This window comes from Acomys russatus, chromosome 28 (genome assembly GCF_903995435.1).
Source record: "Acomys russatus chromosome 28, mAcoRus1.1, whole genome shotgun sequence".
NCBI classification, from domain to species: domain Eukaryota; kingdom Metazoa; phylum Chordata; class Mammalia; order Rodentia; family Muridae; genus Acomys; species Acomys russatus.
The window spans coordinates 41,786,698-41,799,829 of NC_067164.1; the positions used below are offsets into that span (position 1 = coordinate 41,786,698).

A 13,132-nucleotide genomic window follows, 5' to 3' on the forward strand; every position below is an offset into this window, starting at 1 on the left:
TGGACTAGGAGAGTTCCCAGGCTGGTCCCATGTCTGTCCTTTCTTCCTGACACAATTCAGTGTGGTTCACTGTGTGGGAAAACATGGGCCCCGAGTTCAGGACAGTACCCTGCACCAAACAAGCAAGCGGAGAGCGACAGACAAGAATGTCTCTTTTGGCATGCATCACATGTATGTGTACACACATGTGCACACGTGCAAACACACACACACACACACACACACACACACACACAATCTCAGTACCTGTTAGTAACTGAAAGGAAAAAATAAAGCAAAAGACATCCTACCCCATGGCAGCCGCGCAGTGACCCCATGGACATCTCTTTACAGGGAAATCAGCAGCAAAGGCCACGGCAGGGACCAGCAAAGGCCTTAGCTGCAGAGACCTTTGCTTTGTAAACTGAACACAAACCATTTGACTTTCAAGTTGTATAACTAAAATAGGACATTCATTTCCAAACAACAAAAACATACAGTAGGCCTGTCCAATCTATATGCGTCGTTGGCCAACTGAAACCCTCATATACACTTCAAAATTCTGGAGAATTTGTGATTGTTGACAGTTTAACATCTAAAAAAAGCCAGTTGTTGTAGCCAGTCTTTGCTACTTTGTGGGGTCTTTTCCAAACCCCTTTACTCCCCCCCCACCCATTTCACTGCTACCACCCCGCTTAATGACCAACAATCACTGACCCCACCTATGGAGCCCCTCACATTGATATACCCTCTGAAAAGTTCCCAGAATTTCAAACATCACACAGCTGCAGAAACTACCTGCAGCTGACAAAACCACACCTTCTGCTAGAGAGTGAGGCAAATCATAGTCAGCTGCTGCAAAACAGCCCCATATGACCACACCTTGGATTAGGACAAAAACATTCTTATATTTCTGTGTTTTTCTTAAAAACCAGAATTCCAGAATTCTCACTACAAACTGTATTCCAAGCAAATAATTAAAATACTTTCTTTCCATATTTGACAAAGGAAAATGTAAGATTCTAGTTAACACTTGGCAATACTATGCCAAACTTTTATTTCTATATATAACGTCAAATTTTCATATTTAAAATGAGCGTCACTTTCTGTTATCTCCTTAACTGCAAAATATGTTTTAAGTACTTTAACTTTTAAATAGTTTTTAAATTTACATATGAGGTACTAGACACCCCTGTGCAGTATAAACAATGTGGGGTTTTTTGTTTATTTGTTTGTTTGAGACAGGGTTTCTCTGTGTAGCCTTGGCTGTCCTGGAACTCACTTTGTAGACCAGGCTGGCCTCGAACTCAAAATGATCCACCTGCCTCTGCCTCCCAAGTGCTGGGATGAAAGGCATGCGCCACCACTGCCCAGCCAAACAATGTGTTTTATAAAAAGAGCTGGTGATCTCTTTCATCCACTCCCCGTGACGACCACGGGAAACATACTGTAAAGCTGTGTGCCTACTTGACTTTACATACAAACAGACGCAGCCGAAGATACACCTTCATAATGTGTCGCTAAGGGTTTTCTAATTTTACCAAAACCTTGAAGGTCCTAGAAATGCCAAGATTGTTTTATGATCTGGTCAGGTCCCCAGAGGTTATGTCCATAGCTGCTGGCCTTCATCTCAATGTCAACCAAACTGATGTGTGATTCTGCCTCTAAGTAATACTTTGAAAATACCACTAATAAGCACAAATCGAGCCCAAATGGGGAAAAGAAGAAATGAGGGTTCAGGGTGCATCACAAACATTTAGTCTCCCGTTACAAACTTAAATACCACACAGTTAGCGAGATTCTGTAGAAGCCACTCAAATTCATTAATACAAAAACTTCCTATTAAAATGTGGCTTGACATGATTAAATATGGCACTGCCTGCGTAATAAGCTATTATTTAGCCATTAAAAAAGAAAAGCTGTGTTGCCGTGTGGCACAACACGGATGAGCCTCTCAGGAACATCATGTGAAGCAAACACCAGACAGACCAATGTTTTAACAAATGCTCAGAACCAGTGGGTCCAGACAAACACCACAGCCGGAGAGTTGCAGACGCCGGGGATGAAGGAACGAGGAGTTACTGGCCTGGGTTTCTTCTTGACGATCACCCTGGTTGCACAACACTTTAAATATACAAATACCATTGAACTGCACACTTCAAAACGGCTAAAATGCCTGTATTAATCAGAGCTCTTCAGGGAAGCATAAACATCTCACAGATAAGACCCCGGTCACAGGGCTGTGACGGAAACCACGCTTGGAGAATCTTTTCTTTTTTTTCCTCTTCTCCTCCTCCTCCATCTCTTCCTCCTCGTTTGGTGTTTTTGTTGTTGTTGTTTGTTTTTTTTTTATTTGTTTGTTTTTCGAGACAGGGTTTCTCTGTGTAGCCTTGGCCATCCTGGACTCACTTTGTAGACCAGGCTGTCCTTGAACTCACAGCGATCCACCTGCCTCTGCCTCCCGAGTGCTGGGATTAAAGGCGTGCGCCATGTTTTTTGTTTTTGTTTTTTGAGATAGGGTCTTGCTATACTGCCCAGGCTAGCCTCAGATTTGCTCGTGTTCAGGACAATCTCAAGTGTTTGAGATCCCTGTGCCTCAGTCTCCTGAGAAGCTGGGATTGCAAAGGTATAACAACCACATCTCACTCATGTTTAGGCTCCCAAATGCTATCTTCATGCAAAAGCCGGTGATTTGTGCTATAAAACTCTTTCCCAATGCCGGTGCGGAGCAGGCAGGGTCACAGAAGCAGGTAACCGGCATTCTGGAGTTTCTGTGCAGCTAAGACGTGACACGCAGGATGTTACATGCATTTCCAGCGCGTGCTGGGCCTCTGACACAGAGGAACATCTACCTGAAAGGAGCTTTGCCATGGAATTAGCTCACGAAATTACGGAAGCTGAGAAGTTCTGGGATCTACAGCTGGGAAACCAGCCGAGGATGCTGTGTAACTTCCAGTCCAAGACCTAAGCCTCGAGCCCCAGGGTCCCCACAAACTTGGAGCTGTGATGCCACAGGCAGCGGAAACTGACTGTCCTAGAGGTTTCTGGGAGGACTGAATAGTAGCAGTGAACACAGGGGTAGGGAGACATTTCATGAGTCAGGTCTAAGACAGACCGAACGGCCAATGAGGGCTCCTGACCTGGAGCTTGACAACCCCATAGCTTCACTACAGACAGACAGACAGACAAAAAACAATGTTTGCTACTTTTTTTTTTTTTTTAAGTTTTTTGAGACAGGGTTTCTCTGTGTAGCCCTGGCTGTCCTGGACTGCTTGTCACAGGGATCTGCCTGCCTCTGCCTCCCAAGTGCTGGGATTACAGGTGTGCGCCACCACGCCCGGTCCCACATTCGCCTTTTAACATCTTGTACATTTTGGAATGTTCTACATTTTTAACATTTTATACATTTGGCAATGTCCTAGAGATTGTTTCTCAACAGTGAGTGTCAAAATAAAATGATAGTAACTTAGAATGAAAATTACGAGGAGGCTCTGGTACTTCACAGAGGGTTTGGAAAGCTGCCTTGGTAGTTCCAAGACATACTGTTCCTAGTAAGGGGTACGGGGATCCAAGGGACTCTTATCACTTGCTTAAAAGTCAAGATTCTGAAATTAAAATAGCTTTACAAGAGGCATTAATTGTTTTTAAATATTGTTAAATCTCTCCTATTTTTTAAAAAAAGTGTGTTTTTATTTATGAATATGTTCTCTGTGTGTGTGGATGTTTTAATGTGCACAGGACTGCAGCCACAGGTGCCTTCAGAGGCCAGGAAAGGGCCCTGGACCCACAGAACTGGAGTTACTGGTGGTCATGAGCTGCCTGGTGTAGGTGCGGGGAACCAAATTCCAGGCCCCTGGAACAGCAGCTAAGCCTCTTAGCACTTAGATAATAAAATAATTTATATTTGATACAAATGTAATCCTTTGTAAACTTAAGGTATAAGGGACATTTTATTATCTTAAAGACAAAAGTTACATTTTCCAGACCATCAAATATTCACAATATTCTGAGATACCCTCAGGTCAGAGCCAGAAACCCAGTAAAGTAAGATTGCTACCCACACAGTCTAAGCACGCTTCCGAACCAGAGTTCGCAGGTAGCTGGCTGCCGTGCTTGCCATCTCCTCATCTAACAGTTTCCCACTAACTTCAGAAAGCTCTAGTCGCCCCACGATAAAGGAGGAATGGACAAAATGGACGCATTCCTCCTGAGGGTGGGCACGAAATGTTTAAGTGAGGAGGAAGTTGTGCGATTCACTACTCTATGACCCCTCAGCATCTGAGAAGCCGGCCTCTCCACACTGCTTTATCCCTTAGGTAACACATGGTGCACACGAGGACAGCGTGGACGCGTGGATGAGTAAGATAGCGCTGCGCACACGAGGACAGCGTGGACGCGTGGATGAGTAAGATAGCGCTGCGCACACGAGGACAGTGTGGACGCGTGGATGACTAAGATAACGCTGCACACACGAGGACAGCGTGGACGCCTGATGAGTAAGATAACGCTGCACACACGAGGACAGCGTGGACGCGTGGATGAGTAAGATAGCGCTGCGCACACGAGGACAGCGTGGACGCGTGGATGAGTAAGATAGCGCTGCGCACACGAGGACAGCGTGGACGCGTGGATGAGTAAGATAACGCTGCGCACACGAGGACAGCGTGGACGCCTGATGAGTAAGATAACGCTGCGCACACGAGGACAGCGTGGACGCCTGATGAGTAAGATAACGCTGCGCACACGAGGACAGCGTGGACGCGTGGATGAGTAAGATAGCGCTGCGCACACGAGGACAGCGTGGACGCGTGGATGAGTAAGATAGCGCTGCGCACACGAGGACAGCGTGGACGCGTGGATGAGTAAGATAACGCTGCGCACACGAGGACAGCGTGGACGCGTGGATGAGTAAGATAACGCTGCGCACACGAGGACAGCGTGGACGCGTGGATGAGTAAGATAACGCTGCGCACACGAGGACAGCGTGGACGCGTGGATGAGTAAGATAACGCTGCGCACACGAGGACAGCGTGGACGCGTGGATGAGTAAGATAACGCTGCGCACACGAGGACAGCGTGGACGCGTGGATGAGTAAGATAACGCTGCGCACACGAGGACAGCGTGGACGCGTGGATGAGTAAGATAGCGCTGCGCACACGAGGACAGCGTGGACGCGTGGATGAGTAAGATAGCGCTGCGCACACGAGGACAGCGTGGACGCGTGGATGAGTAAGATAGCGCTGCGCACACGAGGACAGCGTGGACGCGTGGATGAGTAACATAGCGCTGCGCACACGAGGACAGCGTGGACGCGTGGATGAGTAACATAGCGCTGCGCACACGAGGACAGCGTGGACGCGTGGATGAGTAAGATAGCGCTGCGCACACGAGGACAGCGTGGACACCTGATGAGTAAGATAGCGCTGCGCACACGAGGACAGCGTGGACACCTGATGAGTAAGATAGCGCTGCGCACACGAGGACAGCGTGGACGCGTGGATGAGTAAGATAGCGCTGCGCACACGAGGACAGCGTGGACGCGTGGATGAGTAAGGCTCGGTTGTTCCCTTAGTCACATGATTTCTCTACACTATTTCTAAAAACAAAATAACAGATAGTTGTATCTACCTTTTTGACTTCTTGTGGTTATAATTAAAATGTTAATAAAGGGCTAGTGAGATGACGCAGAAAAGCAAGGCCCAGTGGGGGCTGTGGGATCCTGATCTCTACCTCTCTGCCTCCTGGCTGATGAGGTGAATGGTTTTAGTGTGTCATGAACTGTCCACAATTGTGCTACGCCACTACAGACTCAAGAGAATCCGTCAACCAAGGACTAGATCCCCCCAAAGCTGAGAGTCAAGTCTTCCATCTCTGAAAATGAATGAGCCTGGACACTGCACCACAGAAGGGAAGCCGACTGGCACAGGCAGGCTCAGCACTGTTTCACCACCTCAGCGCCCGGCTCAGTCCCTGGCGTTTAGAGGGAAACGCGTGAGCGTGGGACAAATGAATAAGTGAACTCACAAAAACATTCTGAAACAAAACCTAATCTATCCCACCGCGGCCGGCATCTCCGTAATGTGATGCTTCGGGTCACTCTGCCTTCCTTCCTAAATTCTAGGCACTTTGACCAGGTGGTGAGGGCTCATGACTCAGAGACCAGCTCCGGACTGGAACCTCAGCTCTCCTCTGACCAGCCTAACGCCTTCAGTTTACCTCAAGTACGTGTGCTTCATTTGTTACTAGTTTTGACATGGAGGCAATCACTGTACCTACCTCATCAGGCATCAGAGGATTAAAGAAAGACGTGATCTGTGTCAGTTGCTCAGAATGCACATGGTAAGTGCTCTAGCCTTACACCTCCCCCGTGAGAGTCACCAACAACTGTTCCCTCTTCTTTTGGTTCCTATGGAAAGAAGCTGAGCCTGCCTTAACGGTCCTCCAATTTCAAACTCGCCACTCCCTCTCCCTAAGCTGGCTCCATCTCACTGGCCACACACATCTGACAAGCTCCCTCCCTCACGTGCACACTTTCCTTCTCGCAGCTCCGTCACCTTCCTAAGACCCGTTCAGTCCCAGATCTCACTTGACTCTGCCTCCAGCCAGGCTTGGAGGTGCTTCAAAGACCCCATAGGGCACTGGACAGCGACAGGGAGCCGTTTGTTTGGAAATACCACATGTTGTGGGTGAGACGCCGTGTTTCCAAGTATCTGTCGACATAAACCAACCACTGCTGGGCTTGCTACAAGCTTGGTGAAGACCTCTACCAGGTACGATACCAGAAAGGTTGGGACAGCTGCAAGGCCTTCAGTTTCCCTGGAGACAGAAGTTCCATGGAAGGCTACAAGTCACCATAGCAACCAGACTACAAAAACAGTCCATGGGCTTTAGCCCATACCTCTGGTAAAGCAATCTGGACGCTGTGAAAAGGCCAGGGCACCGGAATTGAAAGACGATCAAAGCCGACCCCGCACCCAAGCCCTGTGTTGTGCTGGTTCCAAGGCCTCCGGTCAAGCATCAACGTTCTGTTATGAAAGATGCATATCAGGGGCCACGGATTTGCCAGGCTGAACCTCCTGCCCCAGCGTGAAGGTCTACACAGAACCTCACAGCACAGTTTCCAAAACAACCACTTCAAATCTGGTCTAAGACAAGCCAGGGTAAAAATGTATCTTGAGCCATCAAGATAACTCAGTGGGTAATGGTGCTTGCCCAGCAAGGCTGGCCACCTCAGTTCTGTTGCCAGATAATCACCGGCTCCCACTCGGCACGGCCCATACGTGGCCACTGGCAACACCAAGACTGACGGAGTCAGTAGCAATTCTTCAACACAGAAACTTAGGGATGGATGTCGGTGAGAACCAACAGGTGTCTCTTTGTGGCTAAGTCATCACTATGCTAAGTCACACTAATTTGTTTGTGCAAGTACACAAGGGACAATCGACGAGAGTGAATACAAAGTGAAAACTTGAGAGCAAGAGTGGCCCGTCTCCTTTCTACAACTGAGAAGATCCATAAATGGATCTAGCCAGTTTCTCCGACCGGTGTGAACGTGTCCCAGTGTTTCCTTTTCCAACCTTACTTGGGACAGTATTGCCCTGGAGCTTTTTGTGTTGGGCAGAAGCAAACCAAATGACGAACTACAGTTCCCAAGAGCAACCGCCCTTCGTGGTGTCTGTCAAAGCAGTTGGAACTGGCAAGGGGTGGCCCTCAGGACGAGCTCAGTTATTTGGTCTTGTTAATTTCTTTTAGAGATGCTTTTGGACAGGAGGAGTTGAGACTGGACTTCAGGAAGATTGAAAAAAATTTCTATTTAATATTGAAATATATAGCCTCTAATATATCCAATTTTTTTTTTTAAGTCAAGAGTAGAGGGCTGGAGAGATGGCTTAGTGGTTAAAAGTGCCGCCTGCTCTTCCAAAGGTCCTGAGTTCAATTCCCAGCAAACACATGGTGACTCACAACCATCTGTAATGTGATATGGCGCCCTCTTCTGGCGAGCAGGTGTACATGCAGGCAGAGCAGTGTACACATAATAATAAATAAATCTTAAAAAAAAAAAAAAAAGTCAAGAGTAAATGAAAATGACACAGTCGTGTTGCCAGGGTCTTGAAGTATAACTTTGATGGCATAAATCTTTCTTGAGGGGGACAAAGGCAGCTCCAGGTTCGGGTGCTGTTAGGAACAATGTGTGAAGCTGAGAAGGTCCCTGTGGCCCCCACTGCTTACTCCTTCCTGGCGCACATACCACATACCCTCCAGGCAGTTCCCCCCTTGGCTGCTCCAGGAGCAGAGAATGAAGAGAGTGAAATCAGAATCCATTAGTGGGCTCGGTCGCTGTGAGAACACTGGTAAGAAACCCTGTAGAACGAAACCAGAGACGTAATAAAAACCTTACTTTTAGTGAGAGAAGAGTTTATGACAGTCCACTCCCGGTGTCCACCCCGAGGGTCTCTGGGTGTCCAACTCTCATAGCAGGCTGTGGTGTAACAGAGATGGGGGACCCGTCACCCACTCATCACCTGGCTCCTACCTGTCCAGCCAGCGGACTGTTCTCATCTCTTACAGTCACAGGTGTTGTTGTGAAACACTCTGTGCCTACAACTCAGAGGCAGCTCGTCACCACTGGTTAGCAGAGACTTAGGAAATATGAAGCAGCAGCCAACTTGACGTATGTGGTGGCACACACCTGTAATCCGACGTATGTGGTGGCACGCACCTGTAATCTGACATATGTGGTGGCACACACCTGTAATCCTAGTACTAGCATGGGCCATGTGTCCAAGGCCAGCCTGAGCTACACTGCTGAGACCTTGTCTCAAAAGACTACGATGGAAGCCGGGCGTGGTGGCGCACGTCTTTAATCCCAGCACTTGGGAGGCAGAGGCAGGCAGATCTCTGAGTTCGAGTCCAGCCTGGTCTACAAAGCAAGTCCAGGACAGCCAAGGCTATCACAGAGAAACCCTGTCTCAAAACAAAACAAACAAAACAAAAACTAACATGGATGAATGAATGGAAGGAGGAAAGGAAAAGGGTGGACAGGCACAGCTTTAATTACCTGGTCTCCAACTCACACTCTTAGATTGATTTAATGAACTAATCTATCCATTGCTCGCGGATTGCTCGCCGTGTGGGGTTAAGCCTCACCCCAATACCAGGACAATTGTTTCATTTATGCTTTTATAAAAACAAAGGGAAGAGAAAACAGAAAGCCTATGGAAAGGCTTCCCTCTAAAGGCCCTGGTATCAAAATAACGTTTTCCAATGAGTCAAGATAGACCAGAACTCGGGGACCGAGTGAGCGCGCCCTTCCTGGCTGAGCCTGCGGAGGATGCGAACACCAGAGAGGGAACTTGGGCGCCCTTCCGGGCTCGCCTACAGGAAGCTCACCTAACACTGCTGAGTCTGGGAGGGCGTGACCAACACACAGCTCTACTGAAGCATTTCCCAATACGACTCTCCAGATCCAATGCCACTGTCTTCTCCCTGAGGTCTCCAGGTTGCTTAGTAATATTTTGGTACAGATAACCCAGTCAAGAGAGATGTTTGGGTAGAACGTCGGTCCTGATCCACGGCCCCCAACCTGTCCCTCCTGAGCCCCATCTAACTCCCATAGCAGCTCAGAGATTTGCTTCCAGTGTGACTAACTCAAGAGGCAAAATCCAGAGCAACACTGAAATCCACATTAAAAAAAAAAAAGGCAGAGAAGGGTGCTAGCCTAAGTGAGGCAGAGAGCAAGAGGGGCTGTCACTCCGTCATCCACTGTGTGTTCTCGCTGTTTGGCAAAACCTTAAATCACGGACATCAGGATTGCCAGTGCCTGGCTCTGTGCTGGGCAAGCAACAGGGACTCAGCAGTAATGGTTTCATGATTGAAGAACCACCCCCAGCTGGGGGAAGCCTATGGCGCCACAGCCTCTCACCAGGCCCGTGAACTTCATCTTAGGAGACGCCTGAGTCCCCATGAGCACGGGTAGCCTCCATTTCCACGCCTGTATAATGGGGTTTGGAACGTAGCCCTCATGCTGAGAAGATGGCACAGACCACTTGTTTTTGTAACTCCTAACGGTTGCTCGTGGCTCCCAGCGCTGGGGTGATGCCATTTCCTCACACCTACAGGTCCCTGAACTTGAGTGACAGCTGTGTTCTGTTCCTAGTAGAGATCTAACGGCACCTGTGGACCTTTCCTTCCCCCTTTGGGGCGTGGAGCTTAGCAGAGGGTGAGGAGAAAGAGCGTGGGCAGGGTAGGTGCCGTCGCTGCGCTCTGGCCGGCTCACCTCACTCTTTAAATCAGCCCTTGAGAACCTGGGCAGGTCTGCGCCCCACTCTGCAATAGTAGCTGCGGTTTTCAGAGGTTCTGGATCCGACCAAGAAAGATTTTGAGATCTCTGCCTTTATTCAGCAGCTCCCCAACCTCTCACCCATGCCTCATCTGTTCCAAAGTTCTGAGTAAAAATGCAATCACCTATGCTCTGTGCTGAGCTCTGGGTACCTCTTCTGGCAAGCCAGGAACATCAGAAACACTAGGCCAAAGCAAGGAATGGCTTCCCTGGTTCCTGGGGAAAGCAACAGCTGGGAGGGTTAGGGACAAGTGTTTACGTTCAGGGGCTTAAAAATACCCCTCCCTGTAGATCCTCAATTACCCTGCCCAGTGTTCAACGTATCAATCCAGCTGGCCATAATGACCCAAAGTACAGCTGGATGCCGTGCCATGACTCTGCAGACTCCAACAGGACCGGCAGGTGGGCACAAGCTGTCAGGGTTGTGGGGGCACTTGCGGCCCTCAACGCATGTCATCTTCAGCTCTGCTCTGTTTTATTTACCGGTCTCCACTCTGGTCTTGGAAAATTCTGTCTCCAGTCCCTAGCCAAACCACATCCCTACTTCAAACTTCTCCAAATTCTCACCTCCAAAAAGCAGTGCCAGGTTAACACACCTGGGTCCAATTACTCTAGCGGGGCTCTTCCAACACGCTCCATGACTTAGCCCTTGTTTATGTCAGGCCAGCTGGAGGTGATTAAGGCTGTGTGGTTAAGTTCCTGTTGTGTGTGTGTGTTTGAGGCAACGTTACACTTCTCGGTCTCTGTCCTTTCTGATCACACAGTCTTCTTTCTCCCTGGCAGGAGCAATCCTGAGCTCCAAGCCTGCTTCTCTCATCACCCATAAGGCTCTGCGCACAGTCCATGAAGGCTGCATGGTTCGCCGTCCAAAGGCCTGCTTCTAATTTCTGTAGAGAGGGCCTTTTGCTCAGCAAACTGAAACGATTAGTTCCTCTAATCTTCCAGAATTCAATAAACAAAAGAAAGGGGGAGAGATTCGTGAGGGCACTCTGTCCTGACGGGACAGTACGGCACTTGGGAAAACCATGATATGCTCATCGTTGAGGAAGATCTAAGCATTGAACTCAACAGTGTTTTTCCAAGTATTGAAAGGAAACACGATCCCAGGTCTCTGCACCCTGTGGCATCTAAGTCTTTTGTTTTAAGTCATCAGTTGAGCTATGAGGTGGCTCCTTGACCACTTCTGCTGAGGGTCTCTTTAAGGACTATTTTTCTAGTTTGCCAATTCCAGAAGCACTTTCAATCTAATGCTCTACTGGTGTTTCTCACTAGAGGCAAAATTGTTCTATTTTTCAAGTTGGGGGCCTGGACTAGTTTCATTAAAAATCTTAATTTCCCGCGCAGACTCAGAAACCAATAGCACTGAAGGAGACCTTAAGAGTTTGTTCTCTTTAATCCCAGCACTTGGGAGGCAGAGGCAGGCAGATCGCTGTGAGTTCGAGGCCAGCCTGGTCTACAAAGTGAGTCCAGGACAGCCAAGGCTAACACAGAGAGATCCTGTCTCGAAAAACCAAAAAAAAAAAAAAAAAGTTTGTTCTCACCAGTTTGTTCCTATAAAGAAGAAAAAGGTGTCACATGGCTCTGTGCACATACTACTAAACTTAAAACAAGGAGATGGGGCTGCATCCTAACATCAGCACAGCAAAAGGAAGGTCATTCCAGGTCGACACCAAGCTGTCTGTCATGCCGTGAAGCCTCGGCTCAGAAGTACTGGGGCCAGAGAGACAGCTATTGGGTACAGGGGCTTGCCACCAAGCCTGTCAACCTGAGTTTGATCCTGGCATCTCCCACAAGCTGTCTTCTGCTATACTGAGATGTGTTCACACCTACACATACAAATAATGAGTGTAATAATATTATATGCACTGGTGTGAAGGTGTCAGATACCCTGGAACGAAAGTTACAGTTATCTGTGAGCTGCCATGTAGGTGCTGGAAACTGAACCTGGGTCCTCTGGAAGAACAGCCAGTGCTCTTTACTGATGAGCCACCTCTCCAGCCCTGTGTAATAATTAAAAACAAAACAAAACTAATCTTATACCTCTAAAATAATCAGCTGTTAGTGACCAGACTTTCTAAAAAAAATAATAATAATTAATGAGAATTTTCCGAATACAAAATTGTGAACATGGTCAAGTTTGCCTGCAATTCCAAGACTCGGGAGGCTCGGTCAGGAGGATGGAATGCTTGTGGCTAGTCTGAGCTATACAGTAAAGGCACTGTCTTCAAAAACTAACCAAACAAATATTTAACAAATCAGTACATGTTATTGCTAGATTTAACATATTTGCTAAGGGCTAAACTGTATCGAAATTTGTATTTGCTTACTCAGAACATTATTTCATAAATATTTAAGCGCTCACTATGTGCTGGGCATTGCTTTAGTGAGTATCAGTGGAACAAAAAAAAAAAAAAAAAAAAAAAAATCTATCAGCTTGGGTATTCTCCCTGAAGAGACAGAAACCAGCGTATTTAAAAATTACTCTGAGATGATGATACAAACTCTTCTAAGCATAAAACGAGGTTGAATACTGTGGCGGGGCTGGGTGCAGGGGGACAGGGAGACTGGTATTGTAAATGAGTGATTGGCGACAAATGAAGGGGAGAAAAAAATCTCCCAGATAACTGGGAAAGATGCTCCAAGCCCCTGCAAGGAGGGAGGCAGGCACCACAGCTGACAACGCGAATACAGTGATCAGCAAATGGTGAAATGCTGGGAGAGGCGCTGGCAGGTCACTGGGACCATGGAAGGGAATGTAGGTTTTATTCTAGATATGATGAGAAACCAGCTTAAAAATATGAATGGGTGGCCTT

At 47.8% G+C, this 13,132-nt stretch overlaps 1 protein-coding gene across 1 annotated transcript in view; it reads right to left on the bottom strand.

Annotated features, from left to right (window-relative positions):
• Tgfbr3 (transforming growth factor beta receptor 3) overlaps positions 1 to 13,132 on the bottom strand; it is a 111,012-nt gene that overhangs the window by 81,358 nt on the left and 16,522 nt on the right. The gene's annotated exons all lie outside the window — the stretch shown is intronic.